At 35.7% G+C, this 17,868-nt stretch overlaps 2 long non-coding RNA genes across 3 annotated transcripts; both read right to left on the bottom strand.

Moving 5' to 3' along the window:
- Window positions 1-5: 5 nt before the first annotated feature.
- LOC138188864 (uncharacterized) lies at window positions 6-3,382 on the bottom strand. The gene is made up of 2 exons (XR_011175714.1): window positions 2,202-3,382; window positions 6-780 (listed from the first exon to the last, which is right to left on the bottom strand). It is a non-coding gene; the product is annotated as an uncharacterized LOC138188864 (long non-coding RNA).
- A 4,397-nt stretch (window positions 3,383-7,779) lies between these two features.
- Window positions 7,780-16,702, bottom strand: LOC138188866 (uncharacterized). 2 transcript variants are annotated; one of them, XR_011175717.1, is made up of 3 exons: window positions 16,031-16,504; window positions 7,918-8,748; window positions 7,780-7,818 (listed from the first exon to the last, which is right to left on the bottom strand). It is a non-coding gene; the product is annotated as an uncharacterized LOC138188866 (long non-coding RNA). The 2 variants fall into 2 exon arrangements; XR_011175716.1 differs by lacking the exon at window positions 7,780-7,818 and having other exon boundaries at window positions 8,450-8,748; window positions 16,031-16,702.
- Between the last annotated feature and the right edge of the window lie 1,166 nt (window positions 16,703-17,868).

Below are 17,868 nucleotides of genomic sequence, written 5' to 3'. Positions count from 1 at the left end.
TTGGGGGAAGATGTCATGATTCATCTTCAAGGAATTTTTTAGTTGTACAATTTTTACTGGTGCAGTAAATTTTTTGGTTTCTGTCTCTTAGCCCATCGTTTTGCAACATTTTCTTCATCGAACTTCAGCATGTATTTTGACCTTTCATAAATGTTTCCACCTCAAGATATCTAATCTCTTCAACTTCTCACGCAATTGACTTCTGGGCATTTCGGTTCTTTAGAGGTTTTATTTGACATATTTTATGTGTTCTTTCAAATTTTTATTTTCTTTCAACAGCAGAGCATGTTCATTTTGCAATTCTATTTCTCGGAAGGTCTCCTCTAGACTTTCCTCAATTTAAGAGTCGCAGCTTGTCAGCGATTCAATTACTGGCCGTTCAATTGCATCCTCGTTGTCAGGGAATCTTAACGGTACTCTTGTATAGTCTAGCATTGGTATGTTACCAAATAATTAATTTTCTTCTTCTAATTATTTTATCTCCCTTCATCCGCTTCTTGCTATTGTTGGTAGTGATAGTAGTTGCATTGATGTCGTCCTTCTTCCCCTTGCCCTTCTTTTCAGACCAGCTGCTATTCGATATCGTGCCGTCTTTCTTGTACAATTTCTCTTTCTCTTTTATTTTGTAATAAACTTGTTGGTTGTTCAGATACAGTATGATTTCTCTTCTATTCGTATTTTTTGTATAATTTTGTTTGATGATTTCGGGTTAACAATGGTCGGCACGGGCATCCATGCTTCTTATAGAGTCGCAGGTATAATATTTTAGGAAGAGATTACCTGTTAAAAGAATACTTCATATAAATAATAAGCGAATGTAACAGATAAAACGAGTAAAGCACATTGATGTCAAGAGACAAGGTATCTCGTTTCATATTAAAATTGCCTAACCGAGAGGAAACCAGATACAGATATCTTAGAGTACTTTATTTTTCATTTACTATCATCTGAGATAAAAAAATTACAATGTATTTACATTTTAGATAAACATCGAAGATATCAGTTATTGAAAAAAGAAACTGAGCTGTATGTGGAACAGAAACGGATTCGCCTGCTTGCTCCGAAGTTTCGGGGCGCGTTGGAACGTAAAATCATAGGGTGAAAACTTGCGAGACTCGCTTTTTCAGCGATCGTCTCCTCCGTATTATGTCGTACTTCGTTTACGAAGAAACCTACGATACTTAGCCGATTTTAACAAATTATATCGTGTTTCGTGTCATTTTAATTACAAAAATATGACTGACATGTTGATGAAAGTTTCATAAACATTGGTAATAATATTAAAGTTTTATTGTTGTATTGTTGCCTCGTCGATATTCGGTCTCGGATCGACTAATACTATTTGCCATTATTTCTGTAGTCAGTAGTAGATGTTTAATAGAGCAAAGGTATATAGTTGTCTTATTGTAAATCCCAGGATATCATCAAAATGCTAAAATGTTGCTACTGTGGCTGGCTAAACTTCGTCTGCAGACACAACTCTTTCTCAACTGTTATTGCGTTTTTTGATAATACAGGAAACATTTTGTAATTGTACGGAAATCGGGATCCAAGTGTTGCGATAATGGAGATACATAAACAATTCTATATGTCGAAACTGAGGTCCTAGACGTGTCGAACGTAGAAAGGGACAATGCGAGTGAAAGACAAGGAGGGACTGAGAATCAACAAATATGAACGACCTGTGATAAGCTGAATAGTTCAATTCAAAATTTAAATTTTCTTGTTCTTGATTTGTGATGAAACTTTTACCAACACGTTACTTACATTTTTATAATAAAAATATCATCAGACACTACATTATTCGAAGCATATTTGCTAACTCATTTTAATCGGAATGATCTCACAATATTGATCGTAAAGCGATATTCCGTCATTCTGAACACATTATGTGTTTAAATAAATAATAAAATTTAGCGTTTAAATGATTATCACGTAAAAGTAAGCTATGCAGTAGGCTAAAATTTTCAAACTTTATAAACGTAAGACTTTTGAACCACTGGATACTTATATTAGAAACATTCATATGTCGCCTCTATTCTTTGTTCATATGAGTGCTATCAGAAAATGTCAAAAAGGTTAAGAAGGATGGTGGCCAGAAACGAGATTTAACCGAGAAAACGCCGGCCGTTAATGTGTTAATTTAGAACATTAACAGATATAAAACACACGTATGCACAGTACGAATACTTTGTACTTACCAACTTTTCAAATTCAATCTTTATGAAGGGGATGGTCTTCTTTCGGAAAGTGATACAGATGATATTCTCGATGTCGATTGTTGTTACATTTAATGTAGGTGCAAATATTTACTCATCTATCCATTCTCTGCAAAGTTATAACATAAAAACCAGAAGCAAACTACGCAATGTAACGCAGCTGTTGGCGAAATCGATGTCGCAAAAATATAAGAAAGTAGTGAAGGATGTATATAAGAAAGAAACAAATGAACGGATACATATATTTATATTCGATTTCAGATAATGATGAGTATATGACAAACATTATTTTCGGTTATCTGCGGTAGACGACAGACGAGTAAATCTGCGAAAAATTTGTTTTTCCCAAGATTCGTTAGAAATTCCGGGATAAGGATGGGGGTACCACGCAGATTGGAATGTTTGCAAATTCATTGGATGAGAAAGGATTGATGGAAGAAGAAGGTAAACGCTCACGTCTATTGGTTACCCTAAGATAGCAATTGACCAATTCAATTAGCCTTCAAAACACGTAAAGTTGGGAAAAATTGCAGGTGGCAATATTTTTACACAAAAAGTCGCTATTTTATGCTGAAAAATTTTTTATTTTCATGCTTTTGAGATCTTATTAATAAATTGTGTTTTATAGCATTGTCTGCCACAAGACAAACGCTACCCCACCATCGTATACCATTCCAGAAGTGGTGCTGATTGTGAGATTATAACCAATCCACTCCCATTGTCGATTCCTCCCTAAATTATGTTGTCGCTTGTCTGTTACTTTTCCTCGACAACGAACGAACATGTCGTTCACAGAGCCGTTGGAGAACCGTTTTTCTTCATCATCGCTAGTAAACAGCTCACAGACAGTTAGTAAATATGTTACAGTTGCTAGATGATGTCTTTAATCAAGATCAGAAAGGATAATGTTACCAATTTAATATTTATTCTTTTTACATATAACCATCGATTATTCCGCCAAGAATAGTTTAATCAAAATGAAATCGTTTGCATTTTGTAAAAGACTGGAGGTTGTAAAGATTTTTGTATATTATATATGTCGAGTTAATATTAGAATTTAGGGCGCGTAACAATTCTTCGTTTGGATTAGCCATCGTTTTACGAAGCAGGGATTATATTTACACGTATGTACAAGACTTTTACGAAGTATAATGTATATTGAGTTTAACGAATAATAAGTTTGACGAATAATAAGTTAAACGAATAATAAGTTTAACGAATAATAAGATTAACGAATAATGTTTTACGAATAATAAGTTTAACGAATAATGAGTTTAATGAACGCTATTAACAATGTTCTTGGCTTCAAACGAACCCACAGTCAACCGGATAACTCTTTACTATGCGTAGAATAATTTTAGGCACAAAATACGATTGCTGAGACGCTCGGTATAAACTGCTCGATGTGTAACTTTCCAAGGCGATCGCACGAATACCGGACTGATGAAAACTTTCCACTCTTTACAATTGAGTTCGTTTGTTTTAGACTCGTTGGAAGCATCGAGAAAGTTCCAATCACCGTTGCTAAGCAGTTTCTGCCTGGAGTTTGATTATTAATACAACGTGTGTTCCATTATATTGACACCTCCGAGGTACAATGCCATGTGGCTAGGCCCATTCTTGAGGCCGTATGCCGCCACAACCACATTTCTAGGGAGAACCATACAACCACTCCACACCTCCGTCAGGCAAAACGTCCATCCCGTGACCGTGGCTACGTTCGGCGACCAGTTGTCACCTCGAGCCCAATCTCGCTATCACAAATCTCGAACAATTACAATCAGATTGAATGACAATTGCTTAATTACAGCTATGATAAAATCTAGATTACAATGTTGCGGAATTATCCAAAATTCCAAAGGCTTCTGTGTTCTTTCATCTCCGACATATATATTATTGTATTCTAAATATCATTCTACGACGGATGAATGTTCTACATCGAATATCGATACATGAATCAATCAGAATGACACTTTTTGCATTTTGTTAATTTTATTCCTCGATACCGTTTGAAAAAATGTTTGATTTCTTCACGGGAAGAAATACTCAGTAAACGTTGAATTTTTCACAAGATTTATAAAAACAAATTTTACGCAGATTCAGTCTCTCATCTACCGCATACAACGAAATACATACATAGCACAAACAGTTATTTCATAGCCTGAGTTGTCTCTTTTAGTTAAAAAATTTTCCAGCTAAAATATCTCTACCTAATTTCAATTGTCATTCGTTTTTATTTTGTTAAGTACTTTAAATTATGTGTTTATTAACTTGCATTTTACTTTTGTAGATACGTCTTCACGGATGTGTGCGTTGTTTTTTGTAGCTTATTTCAAGCTTTTATGGCATGGATTTGCAGAAAATGGTTAGGTCAGTGGATATTCGCGCCTATGCAACAGCGGTTCATACGAATGGCACTAACTGTACCATTTTCCGAAAGAAGAGGATGTCATTCGTAAATAATTTCAAAAGTTGGTAAGTACAAGGTGTTCTCTACATACGTGTGTTTTGTATTTGTCAATGTCCTACATTAGCAAATTAGCATATTAACGTCCGGCATTTTTTCGGCACTTATAGGAATGGAAAATACGGACAACATATAAAAGTTTTTCACTTAGGAATCCTTCAAAATTTTCACATATTTAAAGTTCGGTATTTTTAGCCTATTGTATGATTTATTTTCATATGATAACCACTCAGACAGCAAATATTATTATTTATTGAAACGCATATTGTGTTCAAAATATCACTTTGCTGCACACAAAGCAGCTGTTTTGCAGTGCAACAATACGTTTTTAAAACTTTCCAGTTATTAGAAACAGTTTTAGAAAACGACCACAATTTATGGACAAGGACAACCTAACGGCGCGGAATTTTTTGGAATTAGCATACTTTTTCCATTTCTTAAACTTTGCGTACTTTGTTATTTTATTGCCTGTGAATCATTAATTGGGAACTCGAACATCCCCGTCCCCTCAGGACCTGTCCCTACCTGATAAGCTTAACGTAGGAGTTGATCCTTCTCCTTCTTAGAGACATACATTCACCGGTTCATTCACATGTATTTATCAATCATATTGAACCAAGAATGCCAGTGGAAAATTAACAACGTCGAGGTACATCAGCGAGATATCCTATCACGTAATGGGAAGCGTAAGAACTCTTCCGAAGGTCGATGCGAATAGTGAAAAGAATTGGACCTACGCATTCCAAGTAGATCGACATTCATTGTATCAGCAATAAATGGTCATAATGAGAAAATAAATGGAATCAGTACAAAGAAAAGGCTATCTAAATGTCAGATGACAAACAAAATCAGTAATAACAAATAATAACTGCTGTTGCACCCGTAATCTTGTAATACAACTATCCATCCCTCGATCAATATAGCCACTAGCTTTCAAGGCATATCAACTCAGACCCATGTTAATCCTAAGGAACTGCCACAGAATTTAGTATTTTTTACAGTACATTGTTACAAAGATTTTAAAAGTCGAAAAATTTCTTAGGGTTATTGCTCAGTGATATAAATCATGGGAAAAGCTTTCCCAACTCCACCCTTGAGTAACGTTGGTGGAGAACGGTTAATACTCATCAATATTTTCGTATAAATATCGCCGTCACAGATCATATTTTTACTTGCTATTGTCTTTTCGATAAGAACACATCTCGGCTTGTAAGTCAATTAGTCGACATCTAAACTTGTTATCTGCAAAACTCAGCCAGAAAGCATCTCAGATCGTCTTGTGAAAAGTTGTTATAAATGGAAAAGTAAAGCATATCAAATGTGGCAAAAATTTTTTATTCCGTACATGGTATTATGCTGTGACAAATATCTACTATAGAAATGTCAAGATTAAAAAAAAAAAAAAAAATAACGGACATAGAAGAAGACTGTTCAATGTACGATGATCAAGAAACTTCAGCAACTAACTGAAAACAGCATGGAAACACATGAAAAGCTATTTAAAACCGAATCAGAGTTGAATATTATAAATAAGCGTTTACGTAAGGGCAAGAATGAAAGACTATAATTGAAATTAAACAAAAGTAAATTTGGAAGAAATTTTATGAAAGTTCATCATTTTATATAGATTTAGTTAGAAATTAACCATTATCTAAGATAAATCATAAAAACTATTACTTCTTTCATCACCGGTCATTTTCACCGCATACGGTAGGGTAGGTATACACGAAGTGTCGGTAGGTTTAGTGTTAAATGATTAAATGCTCTTAATAATTATAATAATTATGCATTCATTTCGGTTTGCATTATTGAATTTTATTAATTCTTATATTTTTGAAATTATCGTAACTGTTACATTCTTTATAATATAAACGTGTTCTTATAAAAAGTAAAATGACCTCTCTTTCGTCCCTGGTAAAATTTGTCCTTATTTAAATACGGATTTGAAAACGAACTAAATTACGACAATTTTGAAAAATATTGATTCATAAGTTTACTTATGCCCGATTTCAATCTTTTTAAAAAGATCAGATCAAATGACCGGCTTCAATGTTTAATCGAAAGTTTCACATTCATTGTTATTTTTTTGTTCAACTGACTTTATGTAAATTCTTATATTATCTGATCAATCGATTTCTCAAGTTGTGTTAATATAAGAATGTTTGCAAAAGTTAGATAAACGAAATAAATAACAATGAATGTACAATTTTAAATTAAATTTTGAAAACGGTCATGTGACCGGACCTGGTAAGGTTAGTGCTAATTTACTTTTAACCATGAACAAGATATATTACAATACGATATTGTTGATACGATAATACGGCTGAATCATTTCGCCATTACGATTCAATATCGTTCACAGTCATACTACGTCATGGACCAGATATCTGGTGCATTTGCTTATTATAACAAAAGTTGTATTTATAAAGAAACACACTCACAGCACATCTTACCGATGGTGTAGTACGAATATTGTGACGGGGGATAACATCTTCCGCAACAATATACAAACAGTATTATGTCGCGAATAAGCTGGTCGTGTCATTGTGCGAATGGTATCGTGCCGCTACATATGTCGTCCATGGTTACGAACAGAGAGAAAATTGGAGTTCAACTGAAATTAACATGCAAAAGGATCTAAAACATTAAAGATCTGCCCTGCTTTGTCGTAACTTAGCATATACAAGAACCTATGTATTTAAGCTTACAGTTAGGAATCCACCCTATTAGGTTGTACGCTGACATAAACAAGAACCCGTTGGCTTTCACACTACGGAAACCTATTTAATCGTACGTTGCCTAAGAAAGAGAAATTAATCGTTTACTATATTTTTGAGCGATGATGTATATAAAGTAGAGTTAATAATAGTACAAAACTTCAATATAATAATTTAAAATAAGAAACAAGGAACATAAATAATACAGTTACAAATATTGGACATATTTAATATGAATGTATATCTCTATACCAATAGACTATTCTATAAAGGGAAACCATCCAAAATGATTCAGTCAAATACGTGTATTATATAAATGTAGATTTCTGTCTTCGAAGAAATCCCAACTGCTCTTCGCCTTTTCTTTTGACGTTTGAGACCTGCGCTGTATTGAAAAGTTATTCTTTGAATGCTCCTGGAATCATTGAAAGAATCGATTCTTCAGAAACTATGGAATTCAGAAAACGATTGTTTCACAGGCTGACTTCATAGCGATCGTTTTCCTTTATCTTACGAATAAAAGAGTTTCCTGTGTCAGCAGGAAACTGCATTTTCGCTCTCTACGATAAAGCGTCCTCTTTTTGCGAGAAGATGTCGTGATTCATCTTCAAGCAATTTTTTAGACGTACAATTTTTACTGGTGCAGTAAATTTTTTAGTTTCTGCCTCTTAGCCTGCCGTTTTGCAACTTTTTCTTCACCGAACTTCCTTTTGAACTTACATAAATGTTTCCACCTCAAGGCACCTAATCTCTTCAACTTTTCACGCAATTGATTTCTGGACATTTCGGTTCTTTAGAGGTTTTATTTGACATATTTTATGTGTGCTTTCAAATTTTTATTTTCTTTCAACAGCAGAGCATGTTCATTTTGCAATTCCATTTCTCGGAAAGTCTTCCCTAGGATTTTCCCAATTTCAAAGTCGCAGGTTGTCTGTGATTCAATTGCTGGCCGTTCAATTGAATCCTCGTTACCTTAACGGTACTCTTGTATAGTCTAGCATTGGTATAGTACCAAATAATTCATTTTCTCTTCTTCTTATTTTATCCCCCCTTCATCCGCTTCTTGCTATTGTTGGTAGTGATAGTAGTTGCATTGATGTCGTCCTTCTTCCCCTTGCCCTTCTTTTCAGACCAGCTGCTATTCGATATCGTGCCGTCTTTCTTGTACAATTTCTCTTTCTCTTTTATTTTGTAATAAATTTGTTGGTTGTTCGGATACAGTATGCTTTCTCTTCTATTGGTATTTTTTGTATGATTTTGTTTGATGATTTCGGGTAAACAATGATCGGCACGGACATCCATGCTTCTTAAGAGTCGCAGGTATAATATTTTAGGAAGAGATTGTCTGTTAAAAGAATAATACATATTAATAATAAACGAAAGTAACGTGGATAAAACGAGGAAAGCATATTGATGTCACGAGATGAGGTATCTCGTTTTATATTAAAATTGCCTGACTGAAAGGAAACCAGATACAAATCTCGTATAGTACTTTATAATTATACATCGAAGATATCAGTTATTGAAGAAAAAAAACTGAGCTGTATGTGGAACAGAAACAGATTCACCTGCTTGCTCCGAAGTTTCGGGGCGCACAGGGACGTAAAATCATTGGGTAAAAACTTGCGAGACTCGCTTTTTCAGCAATCGTCCCCTCCGTATTGTGTCGTCTTTCGTTTACGAAGAAACCTACGATACTTAGCCGATTTTAACAAATTATATCGTGTTTCGTGTCATTTTAATTACAAAAATATGACTGACATGTTGATGAAAGTTTCATAAACATTGGTAATAATATGAAAGGTAATAATATTGTTGCCTCGTCGATATTTGGTCTCGGATCGAGTAATACTATCTGCCATTATTTCTGTAGTCAGTAGTAGATGTTTAATAGAGCAAAGCTATATAGTTGTCTTATTGTAAATCCTAGGATATCATCAAAATGCTAAAATGTCCCTACTGTGAATATATTTTAATTGAAGGACTGGCTAAACTTCGTCTGCAGACACAGCTCTTTCTCAAGAGTTATTGCGTTTTTTGATAATAAAGGAAACATTTTGTAATTGTACGAAAATCGGGATTCAAGTGTTGCAATAATGAAGATACATAAACAATTCTATATGTCGAAACTGAGGTCCTAGACGTGTCGAACGTAGAAAGGGACAATGCGAGTGAAAGACAAGAAGGGACTGAGAATCAACAAATATGAACAACCTGTGATAAGCTGAGTAGATCAATTCAAAATTTAAATTTTCTTGTTCTTGATTTGTGATGAAACTTTTACCAACACGTTACTTACACTTTTATAATAAAAATATCATCAGACACTACATTGTTCGAAGCATATTTGCTAACTCATTTTAATCGGAAAGATCTCACAATATTGATCGTATAGCGCTATTCCGTTAATCTGAACACAATATGTGTTTAAATAAATAAGAAAATTTATCGTTTAAATGGTTATCACGTAAAAGTAAGCGCAGTAGGCTAAAAGTACCAAACTTTATAAACACAAGACTTTTGAACCATTGGATACTTATATTAGAAACATTCATATGTGGTCTCTATTCTCTGCTCATATGAGTACTATCAGGAAATGTCAAAAAGGTTAGGAAGGATGGTGGCCAGAAACGAGATTTAACCGTGAAAATACCGGCCGCTAATGTGTTAATTTAGAACATTAACAGATACAAAATACACGAATACTTTGTACTTACCAACTTTTCAAATTTATTCTTTATGAAGGGGATTGTCTTCATTTCGAAAGTGATACAGATGATATTCTCGATGTCGACTGTTGTTACATTAGATGTAGACGTAAATATTTTCTCACCGAACCAATCTCTGTAAGTTTATCACATAAAAACCTGAAGCAAACTACATATAAAAACGTAGATATCGGGGATAACGATTTCGCAAAGCTAAAATAAATCGGAGAATGATATAGAAACATACTGCTTCAATTAAAGCAAAAATAAAATTAATTATGTTATAAAAAAATCTGTCGAAGTCGTTCATTGGGTTCGGTTATCTGCGGTAGACGACAGACGAGTGAATCTGCGTAAAATTTGTTTTTCCCAAGATACGTTGGAAGTTCCAAGATAAGGATGGGGGTACCACGCGGATTGGAATGTTTGCAAATTCATTGGATGAGAAAGAATTCATGGAAGGAGAAGGTAAACGCTCACGTCTATTGGATATTCCATTATAGTAATAGACCAATTCAATTAGCCCTCAAAACACCTAAAGTCGGGAAAAATTGCAGGTGGCAATATTTTTACACAAAAAGTCGCTATTTTACATTAAAAAATTTTTTTAATTCCATGCGCTTGAAATTTGAATAATGAAATGTGTTTTATAGGATTGTCTGCCAGAAGACAAACGTTACCCCATCGTCTACCATTCCCATTGTACAGAAGTGCTGCTGATTGTAAGATTATAACTAGTCCACTCCTATTGTCTATTCCTCCTTAAATTATGTTCTCCTTTTCTTAAACTTTGCGTACTTTGTTATTTTATTGCCTGTGAATCATTAATTGGATCCTCGAACATCCTCGTCATCTCAGGACCTTATATGAACGGAACGTAGGAGTTGGTCTTTCTCCTTCTTGGAGACATACATTCACCAATTCATTCACATGTATTTTTCATCATATTGAATCAAGAATGCAAGTGGAAAATTAACAAAGTCGAGGTATATTAGCGAGGTATCATGCTATCACCTAATGGGAAGCGCAAGGACTCCCCCGAAGGTTTATGCGAAGAGTGGAAAAAATTGGTCCCACGCATTCCAAGTAGATCGACATTCATTGTATCAGCAACTAATGGAACATTTGGAGCATTTGAGCATTTGGAACGTTCTCGTTGGTTGTGTCATCATTTATTTTGCCTCTTTGTGTAATCACGATCTTACGTGAATTTCTACAGTTAAGACCTTTGATCACCAAATATTAATAAGTTCGAATATTCCGAACTGTTCATTTCCGTGAAAAATGGCCCTCATTTTCAGCTTTAGCGATCTAAAGTACCTCCGAAACGGCACATTCAGGTAACTAATTTACAGTTTGGACACCACCCTTTATCCAAAACCTTTTTTACATTTTTTTGTAATGCAATTTATTTTAAATTCATCAATAATTAACTTTAGTTGAGAACATCTTTTTACCAGGTTATCAGGAGTGTTTATTAGCTTGTAGCGGCCGTTGCGCTAAGCATCCTGTATAAATAATTTATACGGATTTAAGTACCCAAATTGCGATAATTTTGAACAGTACTGATACACAAGTTTAGTAAGGTCCGCTTTTAATATTTTCAAAAAGATTTTATATTGTTAGTAGAGTTTTTAAGCTTTCTTAATTTGCTTTTAACTACTTCGCAACTTCTTTTTTTTATACATGGGGAAATCTTCATCGACAACCCTCCGTTCTTGGAAGAGGCGAGGTAGTGTCGGACTGTACCGACTAGAACCCCACGGTGGACCGCCTGACGCTCAGCAGGGGTGCCCCGGGTCCTCTTTCGAATTACTGCCGGAGCATCCCTGCGTCTTCTCCTGTCTAAGGGAGTCGTTTCTTGGTTAGTTCCTCTCAACGCTATCCCCTGGACCGTCGTGCAAGTCTGAGGAGGTCCAAATCTTCCTCGGCGTGTCGGCCTCTATGACTACCTAGGACAGCGTAAGGCCTTCCTTCGGCGCGGAACCCTGCAAGCGTGGGATGTTCTCACCCTCTTCTGCTCTGTTCTTTCCTTTACGAGCATTACCCCTTCGCAATATGAGCGGATTGCGAGGAACTCTTGTTGCCTTTTCAGCATCGCTTTCACAACTGACGAGGAGTCTAATCTCTCGCCAATTGCTAGCCGTAGAATACGACGTGGGGCATCCCACGCCGGACAAAATTTCCTACGTGTGTTGGGCCGAGTCCTCGCCCTCACCGCAGTTACCTCTATTTCGATTTTCTGCAGGTATTCGCCGAATACTCCATGTCCTGCGGGCACCTGCGTCATCCGGAGGTACAGTGGAAGCCCTCCGCGGTCTTTCCAAGCCTCCTAGTTTGGCAGCATCGATCTAACGGCTTGGTGTGGCCGCGGACCTAGTCTTCGGCGAGTAGGTCGGAGCGCCACCGCTCCCATACCTTTCGTATAGCTTACCACCGAACGTCTCGCCAGCTTAGCGGAGGGAGAGTCCCCGCCTGAGCTTAGGTTCCTCTGGCCTTCGTACACTCGTTGGAGCGCCAAGGTCAGGAGCTTCAGCGGAGGAGAGGCCGCCAGGACAGTCACCGACGCATATGATATCGTCCGGTATCCCCTTACGATCCTGATGGCGGTCATCCTATGAAACCTACTGAGCAGGAGTACACTGCTGCGACTTGTCATCAGATAACTGCGTCGCAACTACAAACGAGGCATTTTACGATTGTGATAGAAATCGTTCATAGTCATACTACGTCACGGACGAGATATCTTGTGCGCTTGCTTATTAAAACAAAAATTGCAATTACCGAAAAACAGAGTCATGGGACATCTCAACGTCGTTGTAGTGCGAATATTGTGTCGGGGGATAACATCGTCCGTAACAATATACAAACGGTATTGTGTAGAGAATAAGCTGTTCGTGTCATCGCACGAATGCTATCGTGCCGCTACACATGTCGTCCACGGTTACGAAAAAAGAGGAAATTGGAGTGCTCGCACTTATGGATCTGCTCCCGTACAAGTGCTGCACCATGCGGCCAAGTGCTAAGTTCAACTCAAATTAACGTACGAAAGGATCTATAAAATTAAAGATCTGCCATGCTTGGTCGTAATTTAGCATATACAAGAACCTATGTATTTAAACTGAAAGTTAGGGATCTACCCTATTTGGTTGTACACTACATAAACAAGAACCTGTTGGGCTTCACACTGCGGAAACCTATTTAATCGTACGGTTTTACAGAAAATTTTATATCTACTTTTCTATCCGAGATAGACAAGCATGAGAATAACAAAATGTCGCAAGAATGAAACTAATTAATAAATTGTACGTGGCCTTAGAAAGAGAAATTAATAATTACTATATTTTTGAACCATGATACATACAAAGTAGAGTTAAAAATAGTACAGAATGTCGATATAATATTATAATAACAAAAAGCAAAGAAAATAAAGAATACATTTACAAATATTGGACATATCTAATATGTAGGTATATTTCTACACCAGTAGACCATTTGACAAGGGGAAACTATCGAAAATGTTTCAGTCAAAAACTTATATTCTTTAAGTGTAGATTTCTGCCTTAGAGGAAATCCCAACAGCTCTTCGCCTTTTCTCTTGTCGTTTGAGACCTACGCCTTTCTTTCTTGATGTCTTTTCGACCGCAGATCTTCCTCGACTGTAACGAAGAGATATACTTTGAATGCTCCTAGAATCATTGAAGGAATCGATTCTTCAGAAGTTATGGAATTCGAAAAACGATTGTTTCGTGGGCTGACTTCATAGTCATTGTTTTGCAGCATTATATTTTTTAGTTTCCGTCTCTTAGCCCATCTTTTTGCAACTTCTTCTTCTCCGTAGTTGAGCATGTATTTTGACCTTATATAATTGTTCCTACCTCAAGATATCTAATCTCTTCAACTTTTTACGCAATTGATCTCTGGACAATTGGGTTCTTTCGAGGTTTTATTTGAAATATTTTATTTGTGCCTACAAATTCTCATTTTTTTTCAACAGCTGAGCATGTCCATTTTGCAATTCTATTTGTCAGAATGTTTTCCCTAGGCTTTTCTTAATTTGAACGTGGTAGTTTATCTGCGATTCAATTGCTAGCCATTCAAACGAATCCTCATTTTCAGCAAATCTTAGCGGTACTCTTGTATAGTCTAGCATTGGTATATTAACAAATAATTCATTTTGTTCTTCTTCTTCTTATTTTATTTCTCCATCATCCGTTGCTTGCTATTGTTGGTAGTACTAGTAGTTGCATTGATCTCGTTCTTCTCGCTCTTGCCCTTCTTCTCTGATCAACTGCTTTCGATAACGTGTTGTCCTTCTTGTACATCTTCCCTTTTATTTTGTAATAAATTTGTTGGTTGTTTGGATACAGTATGCCTTTTCTATTCGTATTTTTTGTACGATTTTGTTTCATGATTTCGGGTAAATAACGATCGACACGGACATCCATGCTTCTTAAAGTGGCGCTGTCATAATATTTTAGGAAGAGATTACCTGTTAAAAGAATACTTCATATAAATAATAAGCGAATGTAACAGATAAAACGAGTAAAGCACATTGATGTCAAGAGACAAGATATCTCGTTTCATGTTAAAATTGCCTAACTGAGAGGAAACCAGATACAGATATCTTAGAGTACTTTATTTGGCATTTACTACCATCTGAGGTAAAAAAATTACAATGTATTTACATTTTAGATAAACATCGAAGATATCAGTTATTGAAAAATGAAACTGAGCTGTATGTGGAACAGAACCGAATTCACCTGCTTGCTCCGAAGTTTCGGGGCGCGCAGGGACGTAAAATCTTTGGGTGAAAACTTGCGAGACTCGCTTTTTCAGCGATCGTCCCCTCATTGTGTCGCCTTTCGTTTACGAAGAAACCTACAACACTGAGCCGATTTTAACAAATTATATCGTGTTTCGTGTCATTCTGATTACACAAATATGACGGACATGTTGATTAAAGCTTCATAAAAATGGGTCAATAATATGAAAGTTTTATTGTCGTATTGTTGTCTCGTCGATATTCTGTCTCGGATCGAGTAGTGCTACCTGTCACTATTTCTATAGTCAGTAGTAGATGTTTAATAGAGAAAAGCTATATAATTGTTTTATTGTAAATTCTAGGATATCATCAACTACCACAATGTTCCTATTGTGAATATATTTTAATTGAAGGACTGGCTAAACTTCGTCTGCAGACACAGCTCTTTCTCAACTGTTATTGCGTATTTTGATAATACAGGAAACATTTCGTAATTGTACGAAAATCGGAATCCAAGTGTTGCGATAATGGAGATACATAAACTATTCTGTATGTCGAAACTGAGCTCCAAGACGTGTCGAATGTAGAAAGGTGCAATGCGAGTGAAAGACAAGGAGGGACTGAGAATCAACAAATATGAACGACCTGTGATAAACTGAGTAGTTCAATTCAAAATTTAATTTTTCTTATTCTTGATTTGTGATGAAACTTTTACCATCACGTTACTTACATTTTTATAATAAAAATATCATCAGACACTACATTGTTCGAAGCATATTTGCTAACTCATTTTAATGGGAAAGATCTCGCGATATTGATCGTAAAGCGATATTCCGTCATTCTGAACTCAATATGTGTTTGAATAAATAATGAAATTTACCGTTTAAGTGGTTATCACGTAAAAGTAAGCGCAGTAGGCTAAAAGTACCAAACTTTAAAAACGCAAGAACCATTTGATTCTTATATTAGAAACATTCATATGTCGTCTCTATTCTCTGTTCATATCAGTGCTATCAGAAAGTGTCAAAGAGGTTAAGAAGGTTGGTGGCCACAAGCGAGATTTAACCGAGAAAACGCCGGCCGTTAATGTGTTAATTTAGAACATTAACAGATACAAAATACACGTATGCACAGTACGAATACTTTGTACTTACCAACTTTTCAAATTCAATCTTTATGAAGGGGATTGTCTTCTTTCGGAAAGTGATACAGGTGATATTCTCGATATCGACTGCTCTTACATGCGACGTAGACTTAAATATTTTCTCACCGAAAAATTCTCTCCAAGTTAATAACATAAAAACTAGAGGCAAACTCCCGAAAATTACGCAGGATTCGGGGAATATGACGTCGCATAAAGAAAAAAACGTGAAAAAGGAAACAAAGTAAGAAAAAATTAAACAAGACATAAATAGCTCTATATACGTTATTAGCTTTAGTTTTATATTCGACAAACATTAGATTCGGTTATGTGCGGTAGACGACAGACGAGTAAATGTGGGTAAAATTTGATTTTCCCAAGATTCGTTAGAATTTCCGAGGCAAGGATGGGGGTACCACGCGGATTGGAATGTTTGCAAATTCATTGGATGAGAAAGGATTGATGGGAGAAGAAGGTAAACGCTCACGTCTATTGGTTACCCTAAGGTAGCAATTGACCAATTCAATTAACCTTCAAAACACCTAAAGTCGGGAAAAATTGCAGGTGGCAATATTTTTACACAAAAAGTCGCTATTTTATATTAAAAAATTTGTTTAATTCCATGCTTATGAAATCTTATTAATAAAATGGGTTTTACAGGATTGTCTGCCAGAAGATAAACGTTACCCCATCGTCTACCATTCCCATTGTACAGAAGTGTTGCTGATTGTAAGATTATAACTAGTCCACTCCTATTGTCTATTCCTCCTTAAATTATGTTCTCATTCGTCTGTTGCTTTTCCTAGACAACGAGCGAACATGCCGTGTGGCCGAACACAGAGCCGTTGGGGAACCGTTTTCGTTCATCTTCGCTAGTAAACAGCTCACAGACAGTTAGTAAATATGTTATATTTGCTAGATGATGTCTTTAATCAAGTTCGGAAAGGGGAAGGTTATGAATTCAATATTTATTCTTTTTATATAAATCCATCGATTTTTCTGCAAAGGATAGTTTAATCAAAATGAAATCGTTTGCATTTTGTAAAAGACTGGAGATTGTAAGAATTTTTGTATTCTACATGTATTATTATATTCTATATATCATTCTACGACGGATGAATGTTCTATATCGAACATCGATACATGAATCAATCAGAATGAAACTTTTTGCATTTTGTTAATATGATTCCTCGATACCGTTTGAAAAAATGTTTGATTTCTTCACGGGAAGAAATACTCAGTAAACGTTGAATTTTTCACAAGATTTATAAAAACAAATTTTACGCAGATTCAGTCTCTCATCTACCGCATACAACGAAATACATACATAGCACAAACAGTTATTTCATGGCCTGAGTTGTCTCTCTTAGTTAAAAATTTTCCAGCTAAAATATCTCTACCTAATTTCAATTGTCATTCGTTTTTATTTTGTTAAGTACTTTAAATTATGTGTTTATTAACTTGCATTTTACTTTTGTAGATACGTCTTCACGGATGTGTGCGTTGTTTTTTGTAGCTTATTTCAAGCTTTTATGGCATGGATTCGCAGAAAATGGTTAGGTCAGTGGATATTCGCGCCTATGCAACAGCGGTTCATACGAATGGCACCAACTGTACCATTTTCCGAAAGAAGAGGATGTCATTCGTAAATAATTTCAAAAGTTGGTAAGTACAAGGTGTTCTCTACATACGTCTGTTTTGTATTTGTCAATGTCCTACATTAGCAAATTAGCATATTAACGTCCGGAATTTTTTCGGCACTTATATGAATGGAAAATACGGACAACATATAAAAGTTTTTCACTTAGGAATCCATCGGTTCAAAGTTTTCCCTTATTTAAAGTTCGGTAT

The sequence above is a fragment of the Bombus flavifrons genome, chromosome 17, assembly GCF_040668555.2.
Source record: "Bombus flavifrons isolate JBK064 chromosome 17, iyBomFlav1_principal, whole genome shotgun sequence".
In the NCBI taxonomy this organism is placed as follows: domain Eukaryota; kingdom Metazoa; phylum Arthropoda; class Insecta; order Hymenoptera; family Apidae; genus Bombus; species Bombus flavifrons.
This window is presented reverse-complemented; position numbering and strand designations above follow the sequence as displayed.